This window comes from Falco peregrinus, chromosome Z (genome assembly GCF_023634155.1).
Source record: "Falco peregrinus isolate bFalPer1 chromosome Z, bFalPer1.pri, whole genome shotgun sequence".
NCBI lineage: Eukaryota > Metazoa > Chordata > Aves > Falconiformes > Falconidae > Falco > Falco peregrinus.
The window spans coordinates 20,805,429-20,813,394 of NC_073739.1; positions in this window are offsets into that span (position 1 = coordinate 20,805,429).

Below are 7,966 nucleotides of genomic sequence, written 5' to 3' on the forward strand. Positions count from 1 at the left end.
TCCCTGACTGAGGATAGACACCACCCGGGCGCAGCCAAACCCACCCGTGTGCTGTCAGCATTGCTCGCACAGCACAGCCACAGCACAGCTGCACCCGCTGCCGAGAAGGAAGTTAACTGCACCCCAGCTGGAACCAGGACATCTACTAAAACAAAGAAAACCACTAGAGCTGATTTCACTGAAAAATAAAATTTCAGTAATGAGTCTTTTCTGGAGACAATCTCATGAAATTTTGGTCAGAGAATAAAGAGCATTTTCCTTGTGTAAGTTTTTGTTACCGAGTTTTTGTGCATAGTACAAGAACAAGAGTTTGTAATGAAGAAAGGTAAACATGCCTTTTCAAGCTAAAGTTTTTTTTGGAGGATATAAAATAAAATAAATGAAAGGGAGAAAATAGCAACAGGAAAAAAATCCTGATTGCATGGAAATAAATGTTTTCACTACTTTCATTCTTGGAAATGTAATATGTTGTATAATTATTTTAAGAGATTACTTTGAAGCACAAGTAAATTAATCACACTTTACTAAAGATCTAGGCCAAATTTAAACAATCAAATCCAGTGATGATATTTACACTATTTTTTCTAATGTATTTTTTTTAATAAGTGTCTCCTGTAGCATACAGTCTTGCTGATCTACATAACTCATGGGTGTTAAGTACAAGCTCTCTTCCCTATGTATGTACAGGTACATATGCAGGCACCCATTCTCATTCTCTCTCTCCCTAACTTTATTCTTTCTTCTTCAAAAGGTCCAAACTTTTCATAAGTGAAAAGAAAATAGAAATGGAAGGGAAGAAGGTGATAAAGTTGAGTGTTCATAAAAACAAGAAGGAAACTTTCTACCAGGAAATCTTACTGTCTAACTTTAATAAGCTCCACCAGAAGAACATGTATATATCACACATAATTTTTTCATTAAAATTACTTTTCAGATAAGTGCTTCATCTATCTCTGGGTTCAACACACTGCATTTTGCCTTGCATTAAATCAAGGTAATCTTCCACATGATAGATCATCTGGCTGCTGTTCTTACACACAGTAGTACTTGAGACTTTTTGACAGTCTTTGCCCTATGTTTAAAATTAAATGCTCTGTAAAGGAATGAAAAATAAGCTACTTCTAACCAAAACCTTTCCAAGGGAGATGGATGACTTCTATTCTGCTCCAAGAGGTTCCATCCAGCCTGTGCTGCCTCAGAGAGGGCAACTGCACCCTTGCTGCTCTGCTGCCCTGCTTTAGGGGCTCTGTGAGCCCTCAGTAAGCTCTGGTCCCTAACTGGGTGCCCAGCTGGCTAGATTCTTTCCTAAACGTGAAACTTGCAGAGCAATAAAAAGCACAGGAAGAGAAAGCCCACATACTGCGTTCCATCTCAAACTCAACCAGATTTAAAATGGACTTGTACATGAACAAAGAACGCCTCTAAGTACCAATTATCTAACAAAGACTATCAAGTTTTCAGCAAGGAACTACAAGGGTTGGAAGCTCAAGCTCTCTATTTACTTGTTTGCTTGGCACTTTAAATGAATGCAGTCTGATGCAGAAAGCTGGTAAGCTAGGGGCCAGCTCCATGTTTTGTTCAGGTGGTGTGTGTGTTTTCTGTGCCCACCCATGTCATTACAGATCTGCAGTGTCTGAGAGGAAATGTACTGACCACCAGTCCTGGGACCACTTGTGTGACATAATTTATGTTCATCATGCTCTTCCATGGTACCCCTGTGTTTCCAAATGCTTAATGCTGCTAGGACTAAATGATTTCTTTCCACTATGGCTTGAAGTGCCAGAAGGCAGGAGAAATTTAAACGCAACTAAGATCAACATTGTGAGTTTACTTGGCCTCCACATCTAGCAGCACAGTCATAAATATCTTAGGCTTCTTATTTGAGGATTTAAAAGGCCCTATAGATTTGGCAAGTTTTCTGTAACAATGCTTCTCTATGTGGGTTATAAATGCTGGAAACCCCAGAAGCTGTACTTTGCACTGTGTTTGATTGGATGGTCACGGTGTGACCACGCACTTTCCCATTCAGGTTCTGTTTTACTGTTGACTGCTGCAATGGTGACAACATCCAAATACCAAAAGCAGCAAGGAATGGTGTAATTTCAGTTCCCAGCCTGCCTCTTTCAGCTTAAAGTCTTTCTGCTTAAAGGTCAGATATTTATGCCCTTGGAGTTACTTTAATTTGTTGCCCCTGCTGGGCACATACATGTCCAAGAGCAATAGTGACCTTGCAATGCTTAAAACCCCAGCATCCCATTAGGACAGGGACATTGTCATTGGCAGGATGCAACTGGGCACCATTTCTGGCAGGGTCTCTTGATGTGATGAGGATTATGGAACATTCATGTCACATTCATGCTGGAAGCCCTGACTCCAGCAGTCAGTCTTGCATCTGTGTCAGTGAAGCGCTTAGCCTTTCAAACACCAACAGTTACTTTGCAGTCACCAAACTGCAAATCAATGCAATTTGTATTGCTGCACATCACATAACTAATGATGTTGTCCTGTGGTGTCCGTGGTAACAGGCAGCCTTCAGATGGCCAACAAATAATACTGGATTAATTCTATCAAAGAGCCCTTTATTATACTCAGTTCATACAGTCTCCTTTACCCACAGTTATATTATGTTTTCCTCCTTAAAAACATACTGTGGTTGAAGTTAGCGAAGTGTTTTTCCCAAGTTGTGAGTTATGCAACTTGGAAAGTATTTCTCAAAGGATCCACTATTGTTTGCTGTAAGTGACTTAGCCCCCTAAGGAAAGATAATGCCAGGCATTTGGGCAGTATGAAGAGTGCTTCAGCAGTACTGTCAATAAATATAATGACAGTCATCATTCCTTTTCGCCCCTACAGAAGATGAAGGATAAACATTCTAAATAGAGATCAACCTTAGTATTGCTGTTAGAAGTTTGTAACTGCTTTAGATAATGCTGTCTCAATTTCTGCTGGCCTTCTCCTGCAAGGAGTGCAGTCCTCAGCCAGCAATATGTTGTTAGCTAAGAAACAGAGAAGTTTTAAAAAACTGCTGAAATCCCTTGTACCTCTCCTTTCCTCAGTCCCCACAGCATTTACTGAGATGCGAGAGAACTCTGAGCCATAGACATATTTTTTGCTATCACATCCCCCAACTTCCCAAGGCCCATGTGCAATGAAAAGGTTCAAAAAACAGATACAGAAAAGTGCAAAGATTGTCCAACAGCATCCATTAATTTCTTTCACCCCAATGGCATTGACTTTACTCTCGGCTTCATGAGTCATCATTTATGATCTTGGTAATTTACTGCAATGGGCATGAGATATACCACAAAATCAATGAAAATGAAGGCAAATTCAGAACTAAGATCAGGGCCTGTAAGTCACTAATGTTCGAAAATGATGGAGTGAGAATTATTACACAGACTTCTATCGGCCTCAACGGTCCATGGTATAACTTGCCCAAGTGTGGCACGCACAGACTCTTTATTGCACAGGAATCAAGCTGCAGTCTCGGCTGAACCACCTGGCCTCCTTAGCACTTAAAGATGAACTGCAAATCAATTATGAAAATAGAGTTTAGTCCATATTTATGGGCTGAATGTCCCTACTAGCCAGGCTCTAGGGGACATTCAGAACAGAAATACATTTCAGCTGCTTCTTTAAATAATTCGTTTTCCTCTGTGAAACCCTCTTGATAATTCTTGGTTCCCTGCAGATATTTCTGAATATATCATCCTGTGGTACCGCAAATACAATGAATGCAGGGCAATTCTGGCGGCTCTTGCATGTCTTATATCCATGAAAAGTATGGTCAAGAAATGCAGTTTTTCTGTGGAAAAGGAAGCCACACACCCCCTCTGCACTGGATGCTCGTACTTGTCACTCTACAAGGGTAGTCTGGAAAGACGTTTGGGCCTGAGTAAGGCACGGTTTATATTTCTTGTTTAGATATCTTAACAACATTAAGAAGTTGCTCTCCATGAAAATCACACGTTAGAAATGTTTGCTGTTCTCTCTAATAGAGAAAAGTGGAGATCAAAATAGGCAAGTCTTGGATTTGTCATTGGAAATGGAAAATCACCAGCCGTGAGGCCAAATAATAATGTAGTTGCATCCCAACAGTGTTTTTTGTCCTTGCCAGGAAAGCTGTTCTCAAATAACCCCACTCCCTAATAAAGTTATTAAGGCTCATATTCACTAAGGAAGACAGAAGTAAAGGAATTAACTGAAAAGATACAGTTCCCATTTCTGTAGCATTTCACTGTTTCTTTTGCTTACTCCCATTTTCTGCCCATTTGCTGCACACAGCACATTCAAACACCATCTGCAGTGTCAGTCACTCTCTCCCTCTCCTAATCCCAATGTCCAGCTGGGGATCTGCTCACAGAAACAAACATGGCAGCAAGGAGGGGAGGGAGAGCTGGTGATGGTGTGAATGTGATGCAAGAGAAATGCTTGTGTAAGAAAGGGAGAAAGAAGAAATAGGAAACAGATTAAGAAATAGATATGGAAAAAGTTTGGGGAATACCATTGAAAAGTGTAGGCAGTGGGCTGGAAGAAAGCTCTTCCATGCACAGAAAGAGTGAGAAAGGTGCACCATTAGGGGAATTCTTTTAAAGCTAATGTGACAGGAGAAAATAATTTAAAACCTAGTTCAAATCTTTCATTAACTCACATTAGAGTTTAAAACAGTCCTTCAGGCTGTGTCAGGGACAGGTGCCCTGCATGGCACATGCCACAGTTTTAGCCCCATTCTTCATCTGCGGCTGGGATGTAGCTAGAGTGTGCAGAGGTGGAAAACCTAAAGGAGAGGGATGAAGAAGGGGAAAAAGAACCCTAAGTGTATGGACCACATTGCTCTTCAGGGTCAGATGGGTCACTGCTGCAGACACCTGACTTGGGAGCTGGGTAGTGTTACCCTGGTCCATAGATTAGACTGAGGCTTATCATTGGAAGGGTCTTGTTATTTTTTCCCCTACAATGCCAGAGGATGAAAGATATTAAGAACAACTAATTCCAAATGGAAAGTAACATAAAACCAGTACTTTAAAAAGCGAACTCTTGTTTTTTCTTTTTTTTTTTTTTCTTTCTAATCTGGATGCCAGCTCTGTTACAGAGGCTAATTTGATCCTTAAATCTGTCATAGTTTAAATAAAAGAATCAGAGAATAGGGAAAAACTGAAAAGTTCGGAGTCAAACAGTTATTGAGGGTCACAGAACAGAAAGAACTTTTGTCACCCATTAGTTTTCCCTTACAGGTCCTCATTTAGGAACAAAGTAATTCCCACTGACTTCATCAAGTTTTCATACATTCTCAGAGTTATGCAGCTGTGCTTGTTTGTCAGTATCCTGACTCAGGCCCTTTAGTCCACTTTATTGAAAGCTACGCATATGCTTCACAAAGTCATTTGATAACCCCAACAGCAACATTATATTGGTTGATAATGCTGCAGGACTGTGAGGGATGCTTGGACTTATATTCTGTGCCCTAACTGTAAGATCTCTATCCAATATTTTGAGATTACTAGAGGATTTTCATAAGGGAAAACATGCTTTTGGCAAAACCACAACAAAACTTATCCTTTTGCCTTCATTCAAGGTTACTTTTCATATAAATTTGTCTGTTAGGGCAACTAAGAAAAAACTAGAGAAAAATACTTTTTGAATATTTTCATCCAAGTTTTGAGTAAAAAAAAAGATAAAAGGGAGTGGAAACAAATTATAATCAATATGTTTCGTTTTGTACTGCAGAAGGGAAAATGACTCTGCTAAGAGACTATGCATAACCTTAAGCAATACCAGATGTGGTACAGAGAAGTATTAACTACTACTCACAGTTTGGAGTTTCTTTGAAGGCAGCTAAGAACAGGTAAATTTGATGGGTGAAAGCGTTATGCCAGAAGAAGCCAGTTAATGAAGCACAGTCAGACCTGTTAAAAAACAACTACAACACAGGGCTCATGCAATTTGTAAAACGTTATGTTATCCTTTGGAATGACGATTCTGAACAAGACGAATATAGATGCTATTTTTCTTAGGTTTTCTAAGTTTTAACCTAGCAAAAGGGAAGTTTAATACAATTCTCTGAGGATGTGACAGTGGTTGCATAAATCGCTCCCCACTTCAGCCCCAACCAGACCGAGGGTGTGCTGTTTTGTAGCCCACCCATTTGCCAGCCACGATCCAAATGGCTGAGCCTGCAGGCTCCACATGGTAGAGGAAGGCAAAGGGAAAGTGCCCACCGCAACCAGGCTCCCAAAGGGGTTTCTACTGCCTACAACACCCCTTTCTGGACAGGCAGTGTGGGAGCCCACCTGAGGTGCTGCTGCATTCCTGTGGTGCCCGATTGATCTAGAAGCAATCAAGCTAACAGCATTTGCAGGGACTTTGGAGGTTGTTTAAAATGTTTTGGGGTGTTTTGTTGTTGGTTTTGGGGGGGGTGGGGGGGGGTGTTGGTGTTTTTTGGGTGGCGTTTTTTTGTTTTGTTTTGTTTTGTTTTGTTTTTACATTATGCTATCTGACCTGCTCTTGCCATGTAATTGCTATAGTCTTGTTTTGGAGACTGTTCGTGTGTGTCTGTAGATTCTGATGAACTGGGAAGTGCTACTGCAGTACAATTACTAAATTACAGCCTCTGTTATGTTGCATTATTCATATGTCATGCAGTAGTCTTTAATTCTCACCTCAGATGAAAATCAGCTGAGATGGTAGTTAGCAGCCGCTTCAGATCTGTCTGAAACAGGCTATCATGCAAACAAATAGCCAAAAAAAATGTTCTTTTCTGCCTAGGTATACAGAGAGGTGCTGGAGAGCTGTCTAAATTCTAGCGTGTTTCATCCAGACAAAATAAAACATCAACAATGACAACAACAAAAAAAAAAGTCCAAATCAACAACTTCCCTTAAATGGCAGATTTCTCTGGACAAACTTTCCCCTTTTCACTAGTTCTAGATTGTGTTATGAATACTACAAAAACAGACTCCAGGGAACAATTCTTCACATACAGGCAGACAGGCTAAATGAGGTAAGGCTTTTGCCAGCTGTAATTTTTCTGATCTGTGATCTGTGCAGTATATTCTAAAAAGCCAAAAATATCCACATACTCTCAGAGGATAGGTCAGACCTAGATGGAAGGCCAAGAAAACTCCACAAGTTTCAACTTCAGAGCTGGCCAAAATGAGGGAGCTCAAGCTTATTAGAGCTTCAGCTCTCACATTCGGTTTCTTCGAAGCCCCTGTCTGCATCTCTTTCATCTTTTCTCCCATCCCATCCTGCATGAGCCACTACAGACTCCCTCTGTTTTTAACAAATGGTGACCAAAATCAGAAAAGCCTCTAACAGCTGCTGGGAATGGGAAGTGATATGAAACTGCATGATGATGCAAAATTAGAGTAACTCAAACATGGCTAGAAAACAGCCTTTAAAACCTGCTGCATGACTTCTGCAGGAGAGCAGTCTGAACACATCTGCTCCAGTCCCAGGGCTTGACTCAACCTCAGTGGAAGCATGGACTCAGAGAGCTAGACCAAGGGTGGACTTGACTGTACATGCAAAGCCTTTTAAAGGCTTCTCTCATATTTCCTCTGTAATTTAAAAAAAATGCACCCCAATGCATTTCAGTACTGTTGCAGTAGGTCAGCAGCCCAGCAAAACACACAGAATCCCACTAAATGTAATGAATTGGAGTCATCATTCCCTACATATATATTTGTGACAAGCCTGTATTTGTGTGGTCCTGCTCATAGTTGGGGGAAAGCACTAAATAATTCCTGTGTATTCACATAACTTCACTGCCGCCAGAACTTGTTTACCCATTGACCACTCCCAGCACTACGTAGCCTGTATTTCTTTCAAAAGATTCATTTCCTATCTTCTGCCTCACACCTACATGTGAGAACTGATTATGTTGAATCAGGTCACTAAAGCTGTTATCATCCTCCTACTTCTCTATAGTTTTATTTAAAGAAATATGGAGATAGTTACATAGGAA